At 47.3% G+C, this 23,902-nt stretch overlaps 1 protein-coding gene across 3 annotated transcripts in view; it reads right to left on the reverse strand.

Annotated features, from left to right (window-relative positions):
- The window catches only part of APTX (aprataxin), a 620,836-nt gene that overhangs the window by 320,203 nt on the left and 276,731 nt on the right, over positions 1-23,902 (reverse strand). The window lies entirely within an intron of this gene.

A 23,902-nucleotide genomic window follows, 5' to 3' on the forward strand; every position in this document is an offset into this window, starting at 1 on the left:
ATGGATATTAAGGCACCGTTTCCATGCCCACTCTTCATGATACAAAATAGGGGCTCAAGACATTTTACTCTCAATGGCTGTAATGGCAGACACTCCATAACCAGATGTTTTAGAGTCTCCAGCTTAACCGAGCAGAACCTACAACTGGCTGAACCCACCGTTATTATCAATCTCCTTGCTAAAATTTCCCTGGTAGGTAAGACATTCCATCGGACCCTAAGACTAAAGCCTCTATAGGATCTATTTGGGAATTGGAGAATTACCTTCGTAGGCAGGCCTCGGGTTCTATGTTCATGATTCAGGTAACGAGGGATAGGAATGAAAGTCATGGATGGTCTCACACCAATCCAGACCAAATAAGGCACGCTTGACCTTCATAGGATTTGCAATCAAGATCTCAACAGATGATCCAATCTCATCAAGAATGCCTTCAGATATGTTCTTCAAAGAGATCAGTGTTCTAGAAAAATGTATATTTATACCCATAAGATGGTACAGGGTATTTGGAGGTGCAGTATTAATTTTTAAATAAAGAGAAAGGCAGGCCCATTGTACCCGTGCCCACATAGAGACTGTCCCTATTTTGAACCGAATTGCAGAAATAGGAACCACATTCGGGATGCCCAAAATGCGGCTTCTCCAAATATGGCCCTCTTTTCAGTTCAGGGTTTCCCTTACTTTCTCAGATTTTAATTCCAGGCCATAGATTAGTTTGGGTATTATTTTACTTTCAAAGAAGTTAAATGGGGGTTTCAGAGAACATTTTCCAAACCTTCTATCGATCTTTACCATCTGAGACTCCAATAATTTCGACTTATGTATAATGGGCTCAGTTATTACCTTGGAGCCCTGATAGGCCGAAAAGTTGAAACCCAGATATTGCACTGACCCAGCAAGTTTCAGGGGAAACCCACCCAACTTTCCAATAAACCCAGAGGGCTTTGCCCTCGTTTTCCTGAAGGATAACATTTTAGTTTTATTGGGGTTAATTAATAACCCATTGGCTTGAGCATATACTTCAAAATTTGTGAGAAACCGTTGTAACCCCACCTTGGTGAGATCAAAAATTAATAGGTCATCTGCATATGCGAGCCATATAATGTTTTCATTGCCAAACTTAGGAGCAAGAAGTCCTTCCTTCATTAGCGATAGCGCGATGTCTGAGAAATATTGGTTGAAAAGTCAGGGGGCCAGGGTGTCAGGACCACCACTGCCTCAGCTGTGTCCAGTGTGGGGATTAGGACTGGTAGGAGCCATAAACTGCTATATTTCAGAACACTGTTGTGTCCTCGTTGCAGAACATTGGCTGCGGATGGCAGAAAACGCCATCCGGTAGCCGGAACTACAAGTCCCAGCAAGCTCGCTTGCTCGCAAGCAGTGGAACTACGTGGAACAACGCCCGACGGTCTGCGCATGCGCGCGACGAGCGCACGGATCCCCGCTTGCGCTAACAGACTCGGATCGGAGATGTAGGCTGAGGGCTCCTGCAGGCTGCGACCCGCGGGGCCATTCCCCCGCCTGTGATCTCTGCAGGCCCCGCGCCTCCGGCAAGATAAGTGCAATTCTCTGCCTTTGCAAATAGTTTGTTCACAGAACAAAACTGTAGTGCATGCAACGTTGTGGGATTCTCCCACAACTTCCTAGCCAGTGTGAGCCCCGGGCTGAGGAAAGTTCCGGCGATACTAGTCAAGGCCAAGTGGCCTCCTCGTAACTCTAACTATTTCGTTGCCGTGTGAAGCAACACGGCCCTGTTGATTCTTGGGGCGATTCGTAACCCAGTCTAAACTATTTTGTTGCCGTGTGAAGCAACACGGCCTATGTAGATTCTTGGGGGAAACTCATCAGCGTGTGAGAGCTATGTGATGGGCCCAGTCCGTGACCCGAGCTCATTCTTGTTTCTGATTCCCTTGTAGCGGCATCCCGCTGTATCAGCAGCCTGAACCCGCTGAGCCGCCGTAGTCTAACGGCAAGAACTCTGGCAGTCGCCTGGCACGCCACCCGGCACCATCAAATGAAGCTAAGTGCTCATTTGGTTACTTTTAAAGGTGTTGGGTGTTATTGATAATGCTAACCAGTGGGTTGGTAGAGATGACACTGCCAACTCTATGTCAGAAGCTATAGCGTGTTCATAACTTTTTTTCCTATGGTGTTTAATCTTCAATTCTGTAAGTGAACCGTGTATAGATGTCACAGAGTTTTGTGGGCAAGTTAGTTGGGAGTGTGGAAGCGTGCATGGGCGGAGTACCGTCGATCTCAGGAGCCTCAGGCAGAACACATCAAGGCGGACCTTTCCTAAATCTCTTCTTATCCATAACCCATTCCTACCCTTCCTCCCCTTTTACCCGGTTACCCAAACAACCCTCTACCTATCCAATTCAACGGATCCTAACCCTCTTTCCCCGGCGGGTCGCGGTGACCTGTGTTGTCTACCTAACCAGGTGCCAAGACCCAACGGGGAGGTAGGTGTACGTGCTGCCCCTGCGCAAGATTGAGCACCTGACACAGGGTGCAACCCTGTCTAAGCCCCTGTTAGGAAAGAATTCTCTTGAGAGATCCCCCTTTTGGCTTAGACGTACCTGGATACCACAGTTTTCGTAAACTCCGCTAATTAGTCTGAAGAGCCCCATAGGCATACCCCAATTAGCCAGCTTTTCCACAGTCTGCCCCGATCTACACAATCGAAAGCAGCAGTCAAATCAATCGAGGCCATGTACCTGCAACCCTGTGATGTCATCCACGCTGCTTCTTGCACGCACTTGAGGGCAAGCCCGTTAATCATGGTCGAGTGGCCCTTCCTGAAACCAGTCTGGAATTGGTCCAACGGATGGTAAATATGTGCCCATCCATGATAGCAGAAATGATAGCAGAAATGACGAGAAGATCATACAATCAGCGTCAATAAGTGAGATTGGGCGGTAGTTAGATGGATCAGTCCTGCTACCACATTTGAAGAGTGGGACAACGTGGGACGTATTCCAGGAAATTGGAGTTACACCTGTGGCCAGAATGTCACTAAACTCCAGGTACAAAAGATGAGCCCAGCTAGATTGGTTGTCCTTAAAGGTATTACTTGTGAGGCCGTTAGGCCCCGGGGCCCGTGATCGCTTGCACTTGGAGATCAGTTTTTGGATAGTGTCAAGGTCCAATGGAGGGTTCCAACTTACATCTCTGGTTAGATCGAATACCAATGTGGGGTCCACCTCAGATAACCCAAACCTTTCCTCATATAATTTGACCCATTCCTGTTCAGATATTGAGTTTGACTGGCAGGTTGCATAGTTGGGATCCTGCCCGTTAACCAAATACCAAAAGGCACTCAAATAGGCGGTAATTAAGATCCCAAGCATCTTTTCTGCGTCACATTGGAGCATTTGAGATTGGATTGATTTACAATAATTTTTATATGATTGCTTAGGTTTCCTAATTAGCTCCCTACGAGTAGCCTCGTCAAGGTTAGTACGCTGGATCTGTTTCGTTGCTCTCCTCTTTTGCATCGGCCAGTTCAGCATTAGAATAGTGGATATGTCTAACCTGTCGATTCCTTTTAGGTCCACTCCCCACACCCAACTCATCTATCATTTGTCCGACAAATGACTGGAGCTCATTCGCATTAAAATTAGTGAGTTTCCACTCATAAGTCGAACGATTAAGTGCCAGTAGAATGTTAGTGTACAAACAGCGAATATTCAAGTCAGTCCATCTGACTGCATTACCCGCTACATTAGCAGTCAGTTGAAGCTGTTGCCGAAATGTTTTAATACAAGGGACCCAATCGAACTGCGCAGTAAGGATGGAGTGAGCACTCCAGTCAGTCCTCTGGGTATCAAATGACCGACAGCGATTCACAAGGAAGAGGTCAACAAAGATATAATCGATCAGGAAAGAACTGTCCGCTCTGTGCCACATATGCCATTCTCCAATGTTGCGGGAGTGAACAGTTATTCCCACAAGGGGGAATAATCCCCTACAACCCAATCCCACCCACCACTTCTGTCCCGCAGATTTCTTCCCTGAATTAACATTAGGAATCTCGTCAGGCTCCCACAATTGGTGAAAATGGTCGCAGTCTGCGTTCAGGTCTCCCATAACTATTACCTTCCCATCTGGATGGAACCCCAGCCACTCATCTACTGCCCGACAGATCCCGTCCACTTCTCATCTCAGTCAGATCTCAAGTAACTGAGCTAGCCAGTAAAAGGTCCTTCTTCTAACAAGTGAGAATCTCTGCCCCTCCACATGAAATGCCAAATCCTTCACTTCATGACTACTCACTCTTTCACTTTTTACATTTACCTCTACGATTTCTTTTTGATCTCCCACTCAACTCATGTCGACAACACTCAGTTTATTTTTAAATTTGTTTATTGGCATTTATCATTTTACATATTTGCATGACATTCTCCATGCCAGTGGCTAAAGGATTATGGGAATCACATAATAAAACATTAACATTTTAAACAAAACAACATTACCTGTCTCCTTGTTTTGTCCCAATGGGGTGGGTCCATGTTTGCTAGCATAAGGGGGGTAGCCAGGCAAGAGGGGTGGGGGGCTTTTGGGCCAGTAGGGTCCCGTTTGGTACATCTCCGGTCTCCCCTAAGACTTCGCAACTTTGGTTGCAGATCGGTGTTCTTTGGGCTGTTTTTGTTCATGGGGGCTTGTCGTCTGAGGGGTGAAATCTATTTCCTGTAATTTCCTTCCATGCTTCTAGCGTCATGCTCGAAACATCTGTGGATCTGGCAACGCTGTCCTCCAATGCCTTTGTTTCGGCGTTCACCCACCGCTCTAGTTCTGTGTATATTGGGGCCCTACGGGCTTCTTCCACGACATTGCAATAGTTCTTTTTGCCAGTATGCACATTATATCCATTCATTTTGCCAGATGTTTGAGTTTGGCTGGTCTGGGGTATGTTCCCAGGAGGCATTCGTCCGGTTTCCATTAGTACCTGGTCAAGCTAGCCTCCTCACTTGTCGGTTTTATTTTGTCCCGAAAGGGACTGCGTCTTGGTGCATTCCCAAAGCATGTGAAGCAGATACTCTATCTGCCCCGCAACAGACACAGTTAGGTTGTGTTTGTTTATTGAATTTCGCCATCTTGCATGGGGTTAGGTATGTTCGGTGCAGGATGTTTAGTTGTATCAGCCTGAATCTATGGTTTCTGGACACTGCTTTAGGAAACGTTAGTGCTCTGTCCCATTCCCCATCTGTTATTTCTCGACCCACGTCTGCCTCCCATTTGCTTCTCATTTCCGTGCTCCGTGGGTTAGGAATGTCACTTAGGTGGCAGTATATTTGGGACACTGGTTTCCATCCCTCACCCAGGTTATACAGCAATGTAGCTAAGGGGTCTGATTCAGGTTCCTCTGGCCATGTTGTCCATTTGTTTCGCACTATGGTGCGTAGCTTTTGATACCATAGGAATTGACCTGTGTGAATGCCATCCTCTTCCTGTAGTGTTGCAAACTCCTTGAAGGTGCCATCAGCATACAGGTCTCCCCAAATGTAGACCCCTTGCTTTTCCCAGTACCTGATGTGCTGCAGGTCCGCGTCTGTTTTGCATAAGTCCGAGATTATTGGCATTTCTGGGGAGTATGGGTGCTTTAGGTGGGTAAGTGCCTTTGCTCTGTGCCATATTTTCCTTCCCAGGGTGGCTAAGAAGGGTGCGTTTTCTCAGCAGTTGGTGGGGCGCCCAGATGAGTTCCTTTAGTTGTATCGGGGAGATCATGGATTGCAGTAGGGGTGTCCCAGATGTGGAGTCATCCGCTAACCACTTGGTCACGAAGCGGAGCTGTGCTGCCAGGTAATATTTTTCTAGCTTTGGGAGTTGGATTCCCCCCTGTCTGTATGGTAGGACTAATGTGGAGAGCGCTACCTTGTGTCTGCTCTTCCCCCAAAGGAATTCACGGATTATCGCCTCAAGCGGGCGAAAGAAGGGAATACTGATGTTCTAGTGCACATTTGGAAACCGTATAAGAATCTGGGGAGGATCATTTTAATTATTGAGGCTCTGCCCATCATTGACAGGGGGAGTTGTGCCCAGAAACCCATTGATTTGCACAGTGCGGGGATTGCTGCCTTTGTGTTGTGCTCATGCATTAGTTCAAGGGTGTGCATTATTTGAATTCCGAGGTATCTGAATGAGGTGGTTGCCCACTGTATCCCCACCGAAGGAAGTTCCTCTATGCTCTTGCCCTTTAGGCCACCCAGGGGAAAGGGGCAGGATTTTACCTTGCTAAATTGTGTGCCTGAGACCTTAGAGTAGTTGTTTAAAAGGTCTAGCATGGTTGGCACGTTGGAATGTGGATCTCTGATATATAGCAATACATCGTCCACGTAGAGTGAGATGATGTGGTCCACTCCTCCCAGGCGTATCCCCGCATCCAAAAATTGCTTCCTAAAATAAATGACGATGGGTTCCAGACCCAGTATGTAAAGCATGGGGGATAGCGGGCAGCCTTGCCTGGTGCCCCATGTCGACAACACTCAGATACTGGTTATGATACCCAGACTACATTTTCAAATCAGTTCCATTTTCTGACCTGTTCAATTGCCATTTGAGGTACCAGTTGATGGATTGGAACCTGTGGCTCCTCAGTTTGCATCAAAGGATTAGGAAGGGTATCTTCTTGCATGACATCTGATGTGGGTGAACCTATCCATCTAATTTTGGGTTGGGGGAAGCCAAAATACTTGTCAATTTCCTTCTCACATGTTCCTTAACTACACGTTGGAGTGAAAGCATCAGTGATGAAGGAAAAGTCACATTGTCTCCCTCCTTGTTGTCTGTGTCATGTGGGTTCTGACGGAGTGAGTCAAAGGGTACACAGGATGTTCATGGATTTTCTCCTCCTAAGGGCTTAGTAGGTTTTGTAGCCAGGGTCATATAGGAGCCATTCATCATTTACGCCCCATTTGCCAAGTCTTCAGAATAGGCTATCCTTTTAAAGGAGATTTTCTTCACTTCAGATCTTGCCCATCAAGAGCCCCAGGGGCTGTTTGGGTGGCCTCTTCAACAGAAGATGATAGAACTCCTTTGCTGAGGTGAAAAGGTAGGTGACAGCATGAGTATTTTTGGGGAGAAGGGTGTACAAAATGAGGTCTCATAAGAATTATTAAAACGCATGGAGGAAATAAATCCAATGCATATGTAGGTCTTTCAGGAACATTTTTGACCTCCCACATTTTCTGCAGTCTTTAAATAAGGTTTTTCTTCAACCCTTGGAGGCTCTTTCCATGTCTTACCTTTCGCTTTAGGTTTCAGTGAAGGTGGGAGCGCTGGGTTCATATGATGAAAGCTGTTATCAAGGTAGTGTGAAGAATCTAGCAACATCGTCACTGAAACTCTGGAGGGAAGCTTCTCTTACGTGGCCAGTGTGAGAAACCATAAGGTATCTCACTCGCCAGTCCCCAGGGAACTGTCATCCAGGTGGCCAGGATACGGCCATCGCTTTTGGATGCAGTTTCTGGGGGTGAACCAGTGCGGGAGGATCACCTGGATTAGGGGACCTCGGGGGAGGAAGTGGGATACCGGAGGATGAGACGTGGTATCCCCTTCCTTATAACACCTTTTCCCCATTTTACCAGGTAGGATACCTAGGAACTCAACCCCCCGTCCCCCATTTCCCGACACAAACACTTTCTCACAGACAGCTCACTGCGAAAGAAAACAGACTAAAACCCGAGCTATATACTTGACATGTCCCAATACAAAAGTAAGGCACTTACTGATAATTACACACACACCTGACTTCCATCAGACTTTCCCCACACAGATAAAAGGCAGAGCACGAAAGCACACTCTGAGCAAGGCAAAATACACGAGGAAGCAGCATTTCCGAGGTGGCAGTTTAATACGAAGAGAAAGACGGCAAGACCAGAAAGAGTTGCAAGAAGGAAATTGCTCATGGCTTTTTCGGAGGAAAACTGCTACTTTCACGAGCCCTCGAGAATAATAAACATAAGACTGGGAATTAAAGCTGTAGAAAGGTGCAATGTGTGTCGAAGGTACCCGCGACTCTCCCACATTGACAGCCGAGGCGGGGAGGAGTGAATGCGGCTGTGGTACTGTCCTTGGCTCCCACAACAAAGTAGTGCCAGTAAAGTCAGCACAGCCGGTGAGTCGGAGAGACTGATAGCAGACTGGTCTGCATTAGAACCAAGGTTGCAAGCAGCAACTTTGTATATCGAGAACCGTATGTGAGGCACTGGCGATGTGCGAAGCCAGTATAATTGGAACCAAAGAAGTAAATGAACTTTGTGATTGAATCTTGGGAGACAACCCAAGATACCATATACAGAGTGGTCCGGCATGACGTGGGTGTTCATTCGGAGGTCTCCGTAAGGTATCCATCTGAGAAAGTAAAATTGTGAACTGTGAAATCGAAGTGGTCTTGCAACGGGTCAAGTCAAATCCTGTGCGCATTCGAAAGGCTTCGATAGCTAAAACAAACTGTAACTGGTCTGAGCCCGGCTGAGGGAGACTAATTGGGTAAAAAGGATCTGAGCCCGGCTGAGTGATATCCAGGGTGAATAGGTAATCGCCCTACTTGAATATTTGGAAAGGAACTTTTTGTTTGTTTGATACATCAGGCCCTCTGAATCAAGAGACTTTTGATAACTTAAGAGACTTGGGCATAGAAGGCACTGATGCTTGTAATGGAACTGTGCCCTCGTGCCGAAGAAGCCCAAGAGCATGCTTTGCTCGAGAGAACCGCCTTTTCCCGTGCAGAAAACGTGGGTAAGGGAGGCCAACGGCCTGAACATCCTGACTTATTTTGTGAACACTTCTTTCTTTTTCATGAACATTACCCAACATTATTTGTAAATTAGCGGTAAGGTTTGGCAATAGGTTTTTTAGTATAGGTCCTTTTATTATGACGAGCCTCCACTAGGACTGCGTTATTTGATGGTCGTAGCATGCTCCCATCTTAGATTTAGGTTTAGATAGGCATTTATCACACCCTTGATACGTTCAATAAATACCCTTGAACTGTGGCCACTTTTGTCTGTCTTACTTTGATACCATGCCACCAAGGAAAGACAGAAGCTACCCGACTCTGACCCTGGGGGTGGCTATCTGCGGGATGACCACAGTGAGAAACCTGAAGGTCCCCTGTGATCTGTCATCCAGGTGGCCAGGATACCGTCATTGCTTTTGGATCCAGTTCCTGCGGGTGGACCAATGCAGGAGGATCACCTGGATGAGGGGTCTTCGGTGAGTGGGACACCGGATGGTGAGACGCGGTATCCCTCTCATCCCTGTAACACCTTTTCCACATCTTACCAGATCGGATACTTAGGAACTCAACCCCCCAAACCCCCCGCCCCCGATTTGTGAAATCGAAGTGGTCCTGCCACGGGTCAAGCCAAACCCTGTGCACATTCGAAAGTCTTTGATATTTGATAGCTAATGCAAACTGAAATTGGTCTGAGCCTAGCTGAGGGAGACTAATTGTGTAAAAGGAAGGATCTGAGTCCGGCTGAGGGGCATCCGGGTGAACCGTGAGTCACCAGAGAAAGAATATTCTCTGAACATTGGCAAAGGGCAGCTGAGCCTGGAAGAGGGGGATCCAAAGTAACTATCATTATAAAAAAGAGATCTGATCCCGGCGGAGGGGGATCCAGGGTTAAGAGTGAAACACCTGAATTGAGTACTTGTAAGAGGAAAGGAACTTTTCATTTGTTTTGGTACATTAGGCCTTCTGAATCAAGAGACTTTAATAAAGAAAGAGACTTGGGCACAGAAGGCCCTGATTCTGGAAAGGGAACGGTATCCTTGTGCTGAGGAAGCCAGAGAGTGTGCTATGATCGAGTGAACCACCTTATTCCGTGCTCAAAAACTGTGCAAGGGAAGCCAATGGCCTGAGCATCCTGATATATCATTTTTGTGAACACTTTTTTCTTTTTTATAAACACTACCCCACACTATTTGTATTTAGAGGTAAGGATTGGCAATACTTTTTTTTAGTATAGGCCCTTTTATTTTGACGAGACTCCACTAGGACTGCATAAACCGTCACATGTTCTTCTTAATGACACCCATGTGCTTTTGCAACATGCCTGTATGGGCTATTGTGATGTAGATAAACTCACAAGGTTTCTTGACCAACAACCTTATTTACCTCCCCCACCCTTTTTTTAGTACTGAGACGAGGAAGAGGGCTGTAACAATGAGGATGACCAGAAGCGGTAAAGAAACTCTGCGTTCCAGTCTTTGGGAAGTGTTAACTAATGCCAGGAAGTTTAAAACACACACAGCTGAAAAGAATATGAATGAGAGGCAGAGACTGCAGCAGAACGGAGCTTGTGCGGATGCTGGTTGGAACGCCGGAGGCAAGCACACTGTGGAAGGCAGCAAAGAGGCTCACGAGAACATTGTGCAGAGAGACCAGGCAAAGAGAAGCTCACCGCTTTACTGCAATAGCAAAGGAACATAAAGCGGGAGCCAAACAGCTAAAAGCTGACCGGTAAATCCAGAGAAACCGAGTGAGTTACTGGAGCGTTTGAGAGCGAGTGTCGCATATCATCAACAGTGCGGGAAAGCCCCATTTAAGTAATTGAAGGAACTTATACAAATACAAATAGTGTTAAGAAAGGGTTGGTGACCCAAATCCTGGAACGAAAGATTGATACAAATACGAACAATGTTAAGAAAGGGTCAGCGACCCAATATTAAGAGCGATTGATACAAATACAAACAGTGTGAAGAAAGGGTGTCGGCAAACCAATACTTGGAAAGAGAGATTGATACAAATACAAACAGTGTGAAGAAAGGGTTGGTGACCCAATAATTGGAGAGAGAGGTTGAAACAAATATTAACAGTTTGAGGAAAGGGTAAGTGACCCAATGCTTGGAAAAGGACATTGAGACTAATACAACCAGTGTTAAGAAAGGGTCGGTGAACCAATATTTGAAAAGGAGTGGATAGCCATGAGAACTTTGCTGAGAAAGGGTCTGTGACTCAATACTGGGAATTTTTTTTATGAAAGAAAGGGTAAGCTGAGAACATTAAAGCCCTAGCAGGATACTGAACCAGGCAAAGAGTGAGTCTGGGATTCACACCCATTAAAGGATATAAAGCCCTGGCAGGAGAGTAAATCAGGCACTATGCAAGTCTGGGTCCCGCACCCAAGAAATAGAACTACGATATCATGGCAGGAGAGTAAAGCGGGAGTGAGAAGAAAAGTAAACTTGAAACAGTGGAACCGTAAGAATGATACAAAAGTGAAGACCCACACCCCTTTTAAGGATCAGTGCTAAAGTCGCAATAACCTGGCAAAAGAGTACACAAGGGGTAAAAAGAGGAATAGTCAAAGGAAAAGGGAAGAACCATTCCCCTTTAAGGTTAATTGAGATACAGAGTGGGATAAACTGAATATTTAAGAGATGTCACAAGTCTAGGCGGAGACTAGGGCTGTATGCAAGTAGATTAAGGGAGATTCCAGAGACAATGCTAGAATATAACAGATTAAAGGTACATACCAAGCTGTTAGTTGAAACAGGTATTCACAGCAAATGCAGGAGCAGGCTGTAAACAAAGAGACAGAGAAAAGGCAAAGACAAGCAAGTACGCTGGGCAACTTGGATTGATCAGAAATAAGGGTGTACTGGAATATGATAAGGGGTCTCCAGGGATTAAGGAAAGCCCTTGGGATAGGTACCAGCAGATTACTCTTAACAGTCATACAGCAACATCATGACTTAGGCGTGCCGAGGAAACTGTTGTACTCAGTGCAAGGGTAAAAATGAAAGACCATATACTGAGGCAGGTACGACTTCAACTGACTAGGTGAAGGCATCAGAAGTCTTCCCGTATCTGATCTCAACGGAGACCCACCCAGGGTCACAGTGTAAAACAGATTCAAGTGGAGACGCCACAGTGGACCAAGATGTATACAAGTAGAAAGCAGTGTTGAAAGAAATAACTAGGTACAGGACAGGATAGGATATCAGAAGTTGGAACAGGCAGGAAGCAAGGCAAGGAGCCCAGAGGAACAGGGCAGAAGGCAGAGGAGTGTGGCAAGGCTGCCAGGCAGGGAAGCCCAGAGGAGAAGGGCGGAAGTTAGCGGAGTGTGGCAGAGCCGTCAGGCGGGAGCCAGGAGGAGCAGGGTAGAAGGTACACGTGGGAGCCCAGAGGAGCAGGGCAGAAGGCAGCGGAGTGTGACAGAGCCGCCAGGTGGGAGCCCAGAGGAGCAGGGCGGAAAGCAGCGGAGTGCAGCAGAGTCGTCAGGTGGGAGCCCAGAGGAGCAGGGCGGAAGGCAGTGGAGTGCGGCAGAGCCGTCAGGTGAGAGCCCAGAGGAGCAGGGCAGAAGGCAGCGGAGTGTGGAAGAGCCGCCAGGTGGGACCCCAGAGGAGCAGGGCGGAAGGCAGCAGAGTGCAGCAGAGCCCAGAGGAGCAGGGTGTAACACTCACCTGGTATCCACGGGGACGTCACTCAGCCTGTTCTGACCTCTTATGACCTCAAACCCTTCCCTGGAGTCTACTCGACTGGAGACTGGGCCTGAAACACAGGATTGGTAGAGTTTAACTCCCTATTGTCTCTGTGTGCTTGAACCCCTTCTTCTCCGGGGTCCAACCCTTCCCTCTGATCCATAGCTCACCTAGTTTTCTTGGAAAGTGTGCTCTCTGTCCTGCTTTCAGCGCAGGGGCGCGTTGATTGATGCAGGCTCGTTGCTGCCTAGTTACTTCACTGGCAAGAGTCCGACAGGTAAGTATAATAAGTCTTTTGAACAGTTCTCTAACTTCGTTCCTTTCCTTCCTTAGATGATGGCCGGCGTCCGGGGATGGCGACGTGCTGCTGAGATGAGTAGCGCTGAAGGTGAGTGAGAGCGCGATGCATCCCTTTCGTATTTGTATTGCACCGAGTTCTTTTTCTGTGCCTTTTAGGTGCTGCGATGTTTTCAGAGTGGATGCCGGTTATGAAGATGAAATGCAGTGATTAAGCGCGGTATGCGGCGCCTCTAGATGTTTCAACGTTAACCTAGAGTGTCTTTTCCCTCTTGCAGATGGATAAGAAGTTCCAGAGACAGAGTTCCGCCAGAGCGGCTGGAATTCAGGTAAGCGTTTGAAGCTCGTACAGTCTTTAAAAATAAGCAAAGATTTGCTGAATGCTTACTAATGCCTTTTTTCTGTTCGTTTCCCTTTTCCTTAGGAAGCAGCGTGCCGGGATGGGAATGACACCGCCGAAGATGCCTGGAGAACAGAAGAAGTGATGAATGATGGGCAGAAGCGCTGCAAGGTAAGGCTGTTCCTAACAGTGTTCTTGTTCTTGCAGGAGCTGAGCGCAGAAGATAGATGCAGGCCTACTGGAGACCGATCCGAACACGGCGAGTGTCACGCTGCAGGTGCAGAAAACACAAAGCATGTTTCTCAGCCTGGGCATGGCTTAAATAGTCTCTGGGTATCCTAGGTGTCTCTGGGCTGAACCACACCCAAAAGACTAGACTGCACATGCAGTTCTGGGAACCGAAATATGTGGGGGCATCCATCTTATCCCCATCAATGCACTATAAGTCCAATCCCCAACGTTATCCTCTGGGAGTGAGTGAGTGAGTCTGGTGCCACAAGCGCCAAGTCTGACTCCAAGTGGGTCTTTGGAGGAATGGAGAGGCCCTTGAGGGCCATGTAGGTGATCATGGCCTGGCTCCAGCCTGACATCTTGGAGGGCTGGGGACATTAGGGGCAGGAATCATGACACAGGGCAGAAGGCTGCAGCAGACTGGAAAGGGAGCTGCAAGCATCAACTGCAACAGGAATCAAAAGGCCAAAAGAGGATTTCCAGGAAAGGTCAAAAACTGGTAACAGGAGCACCAACACGAACTCCCAGAGGAAGCAGTTTACTGACAACTGCTTCTGTTCAAAGTGAGCTTATAAAGGTCCTCCCAGCCAGCAGGGTGGAGCTGATTGCAGACTCTGGCAGCTGTGTTCAATTAAGTCCAGCCCTGGCTTCAGTAGCCTGCAGCAGTGGTGTCTAATCAAGTGCTCTCCAGCTCTCCTCAACCTAGCCTGCAGTAGCTTGGAACAGGTGAATGCAATCAGGCCCTCTAGAGCTCTATGTAGCTTGCTGCAAACAAATGTATTTAGTATGCCTCCTCCAGCCATCTGCCTTTTGGACAGCATACATGTCCCAGAATGCATTTGTTGGTTTAACCCAAAAGCCTGAATAGAACATGCAATTAGATTAGTCCGAAACTGCAGCAGTAAAACAAGGAAATAAAAGGCATAGACGCATGTAGCAGTGCTGGGTGGCAGGTGAGTAGGATCGTGACAAGAGAACTGTGTATTTAAAAGAGACTCGAGGGAAGAGTATCCCTCCTTGAACTGTGATGAAGTGACATTCAAACTACCAGACAAAATCTAGGGGAAGGGACCCCTTTCCTGGTGGAACTTTATTCCTTTGTCTTCGACACCTTAGAACTTTATGTTTTGAAATCAGAGGAAGCTACAAGTACCTATCTTACAGAAATCCAATATACACACTTTATATTGAGTTTAGTGTGCAAGGGTCAGTTTAGGGTTTTAGACCCAGGATAGAGGACGCTCTTTTGTTTAACATCCTGACACAGAGGTTCCTTAGTTTCGTTAAGCAGGGAAACCTCTCTTAGAATTAGGCATAGATGAGCATTGTCCCAACCCCTATTATTTTGTGATGAATAAAAGTTTATAATCAACACTTAACATGCCACTGTGTCCGAGTCTTACTCTTGATCCCTTACAGTAGGGAGGAGAGGAAGGCACACTTGTGAATATTTCAAACATCTGCAGAGCTTGAAAGTCTTTAGTTGAAGATTGGATACAATTGAAAGGTTTTTTCCATAACTGGTAAGGTCTAAGAAAAATCTCCAGAGTTCTAGATCAAGCTTCTCATTTAGCAGGGTTTTCATTTTGCACTCCTGACTCCCAAGTGACAGAATGGCTGCACAGTCAAGTGTGAGAAACCTGAAGGTGTCTCACCCACTAGTCCCAGGGGATCTGTCATCCAGGTGGCCAAGAAACGCCCATCGCTATTGGATCCAGTTCCTAGCGGTGGACCAGTGCAGGAGGATCACGTGGGAGAGGGGTCTTTGAGGAGTGGAAGTTGGACACCGAAGTGTGAGACGCGGTACCCCCTTCCTTACGACACCTTTTCCCCATCCTACCCCATAGGATATCTAGAAACTCAACGCCCCCCTTTCTTCACACAAACACTTTCTCAAAGACCGATGACCATGAAAGACAACAGACTAACAACAGAGCTGTATACCTGACATGTCCCAACACAAGAGTCAGGCAATTGCTTATAATTACACACACCCGACTTCCCTTCCCTTTCCCCATGGGGATAAAAGACGAAGCACGAAAGCACACTCTGGGCAAGGCAAAACGAATGAGGAAGCAGCTATTCCAGGACAGCACTTCAAACGGAGGAGAAAGGCGGCAAGACCTGAAAGGATGACGAGGAGGGAATTTCCCTTGCCCTTTTCAACCCAGACCCGTGGAGCCTCCGAGAAGGGAAATGTAAAACCGGGAATTGCAGTTGGCGAATGGTGCGAAGGATGTCAGCGGTACATGGGACCCTCCAGTACTGATAGCCAGGGCGGGGAGAAGCCGTTGCCATTGTGGCATCGTCCTTGACTCCAGAGGCAGGAGACGCCAAGAAAGTCAGAAAGAGCTGATAATAGATCAGACTTTGTTGGGCTCAAGGTTGTGAACAGCAACATTTTATGAAGAAAGAAGACTAAAGCACCACAAAGGTCTTTTGTAAACCAAATTGGTAGAGTTAGAGTGGTCTGGCGCCACGTGGGCGCTCATTCGAAGGACTGCGACTGGTGCCTCGCTCCTGAACAAGAAGAATGTGTTGAACTGAGAAATCTAAGTGGTCCTGCAGCAGGTGTAACGCTCACCTGATTCCCGTAGAGGCGCCGGTCTTGACTAGGCGTATACCGTATCTTCAAAGGTGATGTGTAACACACGGCTGGCTCTTTGGGCTGGACCTCTGTGCACTGTATGTCTGACTCGAAGGGTAAGATGTCTGCAGATAGAAAATATGGGATTAATGAACTAGGTTATTGAATGTCTCTCTCTTCTCCTGTAGAACCCCGAAGGTTAACGCTCTCACCTTAGGTAAGTGAACGCCGTGCTCTCCATCTGCCTCGGGGCAGGGTGCTGTAACCAGTTTCTTCACTGGATAAGGGGAGCAGGCCTCTTGACTTCAGAGGACTGCTGTCCGTCGTTTACTGCCTGAACGGTAAGTTTCGAGTAATTCTAATGTCTTTAAAGTCTTTAGTAATGATGTCTCTTGTTTTGCAGGGTTCCGGCGATGGTGGATGACGGGCTGAAGTGAGTTGAAGATGGAGCCCGTGTGATGAATAGAAGCGCCTGGAAGCACGTAAGTAAGCGCTTGTTGCCTGCTTCACGATGCGCTCTAACTGTCGTTTTATTTTGCAGGTACAAGTTCGGAGCGGCTGCAGGGTGCCGGAATACCCACTGGGTTAGATGTGGAAAGGAGTAACGGCACGTGAGTATTAAAGTTCCCCAATGTCTTTAAACGCACCTTGTTTTGTCTTTCAGATGCGGGATGCAGCGGCGAAGGCCTCCGGAGCGTGCGAAGAGTTGGTAAGCTTTTGTCTTTCAGATGCCGGAATGCAGTGTGAAGACCTACGGAGCGCACGAAGAGTAGGTAAGCCTTTGTCTTTCAGATGTCGGAATGCAGCGCAAGGCGTTGGTGACAGCCGATGGACCAGGTAAGTGAAGAGCTGTCACTGAAGACCGTAATGCTAACCTGTTCTTTCTTGTCTTTATAGGTGTTGCTGAAGACTGGATTCAGGATGGTAAGCCTTTTTCCTTAGGCCCAGGATCAGATGCAGAAGACACGATGAGCGTTCTGCTGCAGAGGATGCAGAATAACGCAAAGCAAGATTCATCCATCGGGTGTGGTTTAAATAGCCTCCTGTAGTGCTTAGGTGTCTCCTTCCACAGCCACGCCTAGGTAAGAAAAGAGTTCCTGCCTTCCAGAAGAGTTCCAGTGTTCTGAACCTAGGGAGTGGCTCCTGCCCCACCCAACAGGAAAAGTAGTTCCAAACAGAAGAGGATCAGAGGCTCAACTGGCAGGCAAGTAAGCAGCATGGTCTGCTGCAGGTAAGTCCACCCAAGCATTATGAGCCCGGCGCTTCCAGCGCTGGGACTGGGCATATTTATGAGCCTGGTGCCACTGGCGCCAGGACTGGGTCCAAAAGGTCCCAAGTGGGACTGGTTGGCACTCAGAACCTGGGTTATGGATCTGCTTCCAAGGGAGTTGGGAAAACCCTGACCTTTTGGAAGCAGAGATCATGACAGCAGGTTATGTTAAATCCTGTGCATAGTCGAAAGCCTTCAGTTGTTGTAGAAACTACAAGTACCAAGAGGCCTTAAGGGAGGCTGGCGTAAGGTGTCAAAGTGGTCATACGAGGGTCAAGCCGAACCCCTTTTACAGTCGAAAGTCTTTGGCACGCTGTGGAGGCAAATGTGACCCGACTGAGGGAACATCCTGCCTTATCATTTTGTGAACACTTCTTTCTTTTCATTTGAACAGTATACCACACTTTTTTGTAGCATTGCAGTAAGGATTGGCAATAGTTTTATTTAGTATAGGCCCCGTTTATTAGACTAGACTCCACTAGGACTGTTATTATTTGATGGTCGTAGCTTGTTCCCATCTTAGATTTAGGTTTAGATTAGGCGTTTATCTCACCCATTTTTACAGTTTAATAAACACCCCTGAACTGTGATCACTTAGGTCTGTCTTACTTTGATACCATGCCTTCCTTACAAAATGCAATGCTCCAAAAAATGTAAGCTGGTTTGAAGGTACAGCAAACACCATTGATAAATAAACAATAAGGGAATGTAGACCCAATAGTTTAAAAAACACATTCCTTATTATAAAGTTGTGCATAGGAAAAAATTACAAAATATGTACAGGTAAGTTAATGTCACAGATGGCCTTGAGAAATTCACAAATTTCATATATGGATCAAGGGGTTTTATTTGCAGGTTTTGTGGGTGGCTGCAGTGTGGCAGTATTAGTTGCCGGGCAGGATTACTATAGGGGTTTTCTAATTCCCCAGGGCTCCCTCCATCCTAGCCCAGGCTTCCCCGACACCCAAGGTGAACTTGAACACTAGCAATTGGTAACCTCTAATATATAGAATAGCCACACAGCTTAAAAACAGCAGTCTTTTCCATTCAACTCCTTCTAAGCCTTCCCAAGGGATCCCATACTCTAGCTCTTCCCAAGAAGATGGGCTTTAAAATTAATAGTACTGGTTTTCTTCAACCACTCTCTCCCCCTCATTCCCTTTCAATAATCTCCCTGATCTGATGTCTCATTTTCTACTCCCCTTTTACCACTGTCTCCTTGGTATTCCTCCAACTCTCCCACCTTCTTATCACACCTCATACAGCCTTCGGTCTTGCCTCTCTCCAACTCTCATCTTCTCCCCTCTCCTTCACCCCCTCTCTCTTTCCCTTCTCTCTACTCCCACCTCTTTTCCTCTTTTGTTCCTTCAGTTCTTTCAAACCTTTCTTCCACCTACCTCTAGCCAATTCCTCGTCCTCCTACTACCCGCTCACTCTCAGCCCTCCACTAAATAGCTTTCACTACTCCATTCACTCTCTGGTCTCTCTACCTTTCCAGCTACTCTTATGCTCTCTCTGTTCCTTTACATTCTCTCTCACTAATGCTCCAACTGCTCCTCTACTACACTCTTGCACACAACTAGTGATCACACAGTCATAAAATGTTCACACAAGTCCACAACATCTAACTGGACTTTTAATGGGCTTCATAGGCCTCAGAAAGAAGGAAAACAGTCCCAATGTTAAGTATATGGGCCCATAGGAAGCAATGGACCAATGCTAATCAAAGGCGGCACATAGGAAGTCTTAACTCGGGGCTACACAAGCAACACGACTCAAAGAATATCTCCAGAGGGCTGAGAGGACATAAAAGACAAGATCCAGGTAGAGTTTCGCTCACCACTCTCCAGGACAGGCAAGTCCAGAGGTGAGTAGTAATGTCACCAGCAAGCACTTTGCAATTCTGGTACAGATGAGCAGTCTTGGCACAGGAGCGTGCAGCAACGAAATTGTGACGCCAAATTCCAGAGGTGAATAAGGGCCATGCCAAAAAGTGATCCCAGAGAGGAAATAAAGCCTGAGACACACGGATGAGAAGCCTGGCGAGTCAAGTCATTGAAATAGCAAATTTGGCAGCTGGATGATGTCGACAGCAAAACAATATCCCCAAGGAAGGCACCAAGAAGCCCAACAGAGTTCAGAGAAACCCCTAGAGGTGTAAAGGTCAAATAACACAGGCTCAGCAACTTCAGATCAGAGTCATAGCAATAATGATCCTAGCCTGGTTCTTAAGTTGTGGTTTGATAGCAGCAGGACACAACACTAGAGGGCTCTGCGATGGGAGAACAGTACCAGGGTTCCACAAGGAGGCCTAAGTTTCAAAACATTTTTCAGCAGAAGAAACTGTCATGCTGATAAGCCAGAAGAATGCTCTGCTCGGTTCCAGGGGTCAAGCTGAACAGGTGAGCCATAGGGGTCTGAGAGACACCAAACACAGTGAGTGTGGCGCCTGCAGCTGTCCACAGTGATCAAGAGAAAATAGCACGGAACACGGTTCCTTATGGTTAGAAAGGCAGAGCTTCACTGTCTGGATTCTTTATATCCAAGAAGATGCACGTACTGTGACAAATTGACTTCAGTACAAGAATGAGCAGAGACTGAAGCGTCTACTCAGCCCTCACATTTCTACAAACTAAAAAGGCAACCGAATCACAAAGGTAAAACCAGCACAGTTAAGAGATATACAGCCTTTGCCTTTTGTGGCAATGTGGACCACGGGAAGGCTATATTCTGGATGAAGAGGAGTGCAAGTCTGAAATAGCAGCAACCCAAACAGCAAAGTAGAACAGTCCAAAATAAAGGAATGTCCAATCAAGGGTCTATAAAAACATATGATTTAATTAAATACACCATAAGCAATAATAACTAAATAGAACACACTACAAAAACCTCACTTCTGTCGAAGGAACACAGAATATAAAAGGTAGCACGATTGAGCACTCTGGATAAGGAGACAGGGGAAGAAAAGGCAATAAATAATGTTCAAAAAGGATGGTCTTGAGTTGCAAAAGGGGATTAATGTGACCTAGCCAGTCTCTAGGGCCCAAAATGGACCAGAGGGGCAGTTGTCAGTCAATAATACCTTTGCGTCTCTTGGTGGTTTGGCACGGCACACCAGGCTTTTCGGGCCTGTTCGGCGGTTCGATATGCGGCAGTTGCAAAGTCCAGCGGCAAGCAAGTGTTGAGGCTTGGGTCGAACGGAAGGAGTCTGCGGTTCAAAGTGTTACTCAGCAATGCGTGATGTGAAAGTCACCAGGTTTGGTTCGGTGTCGAGCCGATGAGGGGATGCGCAGGCAAGTTGATTTGATGCAGAGTCATTAAGGATGCGGTTCAGAGATAACACCAGGGTTAGTTCAACAGTTCAAGCATGCAAGTGAAGTGATACTTCATTGCTCAAGCCGAGGCAAGGACGCGCATCAGCTGGTGCAGTGGTGAACAGGTTTGAACAAGCGGAACGACGGTTCAAAAGTTGAGTGCCAAAGGCAGCTCCGTAGGGTCTGTTGGTTTCAAACGGTGTTGAACGAGTTTGAATCACTGCCCGCAATGGTTTGGCCGCGAAAGAGCAGGAATCCTGGGTGTCTTAGGTCTCAGGGGCTGTAAATTCCCACTCCAGGATCGAGGCAAGAGTAGTCCTTTTCTCTAGTTCCAAAACACAGGGGAGGAAGGAACACAGCACAGTGAAGTTCTGGGCAGCAGTGTGGGTGGCAGAGGTGCAGGTCTTGCTTCAGCAGCAGGTTGCCCCCAATGTGCCTAGTGACAGAGCTTGTCCTCTGCCTTGGACTACCTGTCTTCATCTCACAACTGGAGGACTTTGAAAAGGACTGCCCTAGCAACAGGGTCAAACAAAATCTTCTTGAAGGTTTGAAGTCCAGAGATGATTCAAAGGAGTGGGAGAGCCCTTCTTTTAAAAGGCAAAAGTCTACAGGTGATTAGACAAAAGCAAGCATGCTTTGAGGGTCGTATCCTTGTCCTAGGAAAAGGGGACCTTGCCTCCTGACATCATACACAAAGTGCTTTGTACTACAGAAAAATTGTAGGGAACAGGAATGAAAGATAGAGGCAGAAAGAAACAAGATGGTGGAACCTTCCTCCATCGGTAAGGAACTCCCCCTGCCTACAATAAGCCCGCCCTCACTTCTCAATAGAATCAAAAGGCTCCTTTGGTATGCCCTTGTGTGAGGCTGCTCCTTTTGTGAAGGGGCGTGCTCTTTGATTTCTGTTTCCGGGAGAGATACATGTGAAGAGGCCGTCTCTCTGGGGAGGGTGTTAACTGCCCCCACAAAGGAACAAAGAGAGACAGCCCCCAGGGCTACAGTCATGCTGACAGCAGCAAGGAAATCTTGCTTGGGGTGTGGAGGGAGTGTGGGGGGAGATACACAACACTTCCACAGCTAAACTAGGCTGATATCTGTGATATCAAATTGATGTGGCTTGGATAAAAATGAGAGCTACTAGCCGCCATATCTCAAACTCCGGTATTGTTACGCTCACCTGGCTCCCACAGGGGCGTCGGTCAGACCCGGACTGTTGCGGCCTCCACCAACGTGATGCGTAGTGCAGAGATGACAGACTGGACCAGCCCTCCTTATCTCGTCTGCTTGACCCGTGGAAGGATTCTCCTGCAAGTGGAGAGAGGAATTTAGCCACCCGTGGATTCTAGTGATGGCACCTCCCTGCTCTCCCCACTAATCACCTCCGAAATCCCCTTCCAGTACTCACACCTTATATTCTTGAAAGATGAGCTCTCCATCGTGCGTGGATTGCAGGGGCGCGTAGATACCAGTTGCTTCACTGGTTAGAAGGCGTTGGGGAGTTCCGGACGAGAGTTGACTCTGAGGTTCCTGGCGAAGACCAGTAAGTATAGAGTTCATAGAGTTCAATATGTCCGATGTTCACTCTTGTCCCATTCCTTTCTTATCTTGCAGTGGAGTTCGAGAAAAGATGGTCTCGTGGCGGTAGATGGCGTTCAGGTAAGAGTCTGTATTACCCGATGCTGAACGGTAAATGATGCATGTATTTAACGTGTTGGTTTCTCTCCGTTTTCAGATGCGGCGTTGGAAGATGTGGAGAGCTAAAGGATAATGCCTCCGGTGGTAAATCAGGTAAGTCTATGGTGGTAAGAGAGATTGTATTTGTTGGCTCTCTCGGCTCACCTGGTTATTTCTTTTGTCCCCAGATGCCAGAGCCTGGCGAAAAAATGGAGGCAGCGCCTGATCGAAAGGTGCTGTGAGGCCTGGTGAGTATGGCGCGGCGCTGCAGCTGGCGATGCGACGCATGTAGAAAGAATGTCCTTTCCAGGTGCTGAGACGTGATGGTTCCGGAATCAGGTGAGAAACAGGAATACAGTTCGTTTTCTAACCTTGCCTCTACTTTCCTTCTTCTCTAGGAGCTCCGGATTCAGGACGGGCGTGGCAGAGGTCCGGATGCTGACTTGCAGGCACGGTGAGCGTTACGCTGCTGGATGCAGAATAACGTGAAGCGTGTGTTGCTGGTCGGGCCTTGTTTAAATAGCCTCAAAAGTAGTCCCCGGTAAGAAGTCACTAGAACCACACCCAAGTAAAAAATAGTCCCTGTAGTAAAATAGTCCCTTCCAGGCTTCACGTTGGATTGGAGTCATTTGCAGCATGGTCTGCCCGAGGTAAGTAGTGACTATGAGCCTGGCGCCTAAGGCGCCAGGACTGAACCCAGATAGCCCCTAGCCGGGGCTGCTGAGGTTTTAATAAATGTCTAGATGCCTGCTCCCGGGGCTGATGGGCTTGGTCCAGATGCCTGCGGGTAGGCAGGTATGGTTTATATTTACAGTTTAACATGCCACAAGGATAGCATGCTCATAGTTATGTAGTTTTTAAAAGAGACATATTTTAAATGCAGCCCCTGCAATTCAGAGTCTTATCTGTCACTGCAGCAGTGAAGAGGGCACCTGTGACCCCTGAACCTGCTTTTTGCCACTGCAGAGCAGGAGGGGTTGATCATGGCACTGATTAATCAGGGCACAGGTGTACACTATGCTTTTGGCATGGAGTTTATGAGAGGGAAATTTGATCCGCAGAATTTGCTACCTGAAACTGAATTACCTGTATTATTTTCTATGTTAATAAAAATCAAAAAAGCCAGGGCTCCCCCTTGACTGATGGCAATTCCATTGCATGTTTCTGGTCAGACCTCTCTCTGGAAGTGCCAGTATCAAATAACAGCAGTTGATAACGTTTCTGGTAACGAGTGTCAGCTGTGATGCCAACCACAGTGACCTTAACCTCCAATCGCATCATCATACCCCATTCAATTATTTGGCAGCAAGCCAATCACTGCCAGCCACCACCACACACACCACCTTTTGGGGGCATTTCCCCAGGCAAACTCAGTGAATGTGAATTCCAGGAGTTCAGACAGCCTGACCACCCCCTCATTTACACACACAGTCCTTTGTGACCTCCTGGAAAAGAGCTCATACAAGAAAATGACCTTACATTGTCATCCCTGGTCTCCACCCTATCATTTACAAGTACAAAAAAGTAAAATGGCCCATATACTAAAAATCACAAAACTAGAGACTTCACCTTGAGAGTGTCCAAGAAGAACAGGATTCCTGGGAGCTAAACCTGCTGCAACTCTTGTAGATACTTTAAAAAAAGTAAACTTCCACCAACCAAAACCAATAGAAGTTTCTGGATCAGACTGACCCCTGGAGACGAAGGAACGCCTAGGAGGTAGCCCCCCCACCTTTGGAGAACATAAGGGTCCAAACAGG

This window comes from Ambystoma mexicanum, chromosome 6q (genome assembly GCF_040938575.1).
Source record: "Ambystoma mexicanum isolate Mex_15411 chromosome 6q, UKY_AmexF1_1, whole genome shotgun sequence".
Lineage (NCBI taxonomy): Eukaryota > Metazoa > Chordata > Amphibia > Caudata > Ambystomatidae > Ambystoma > Ambystoma mexicanum.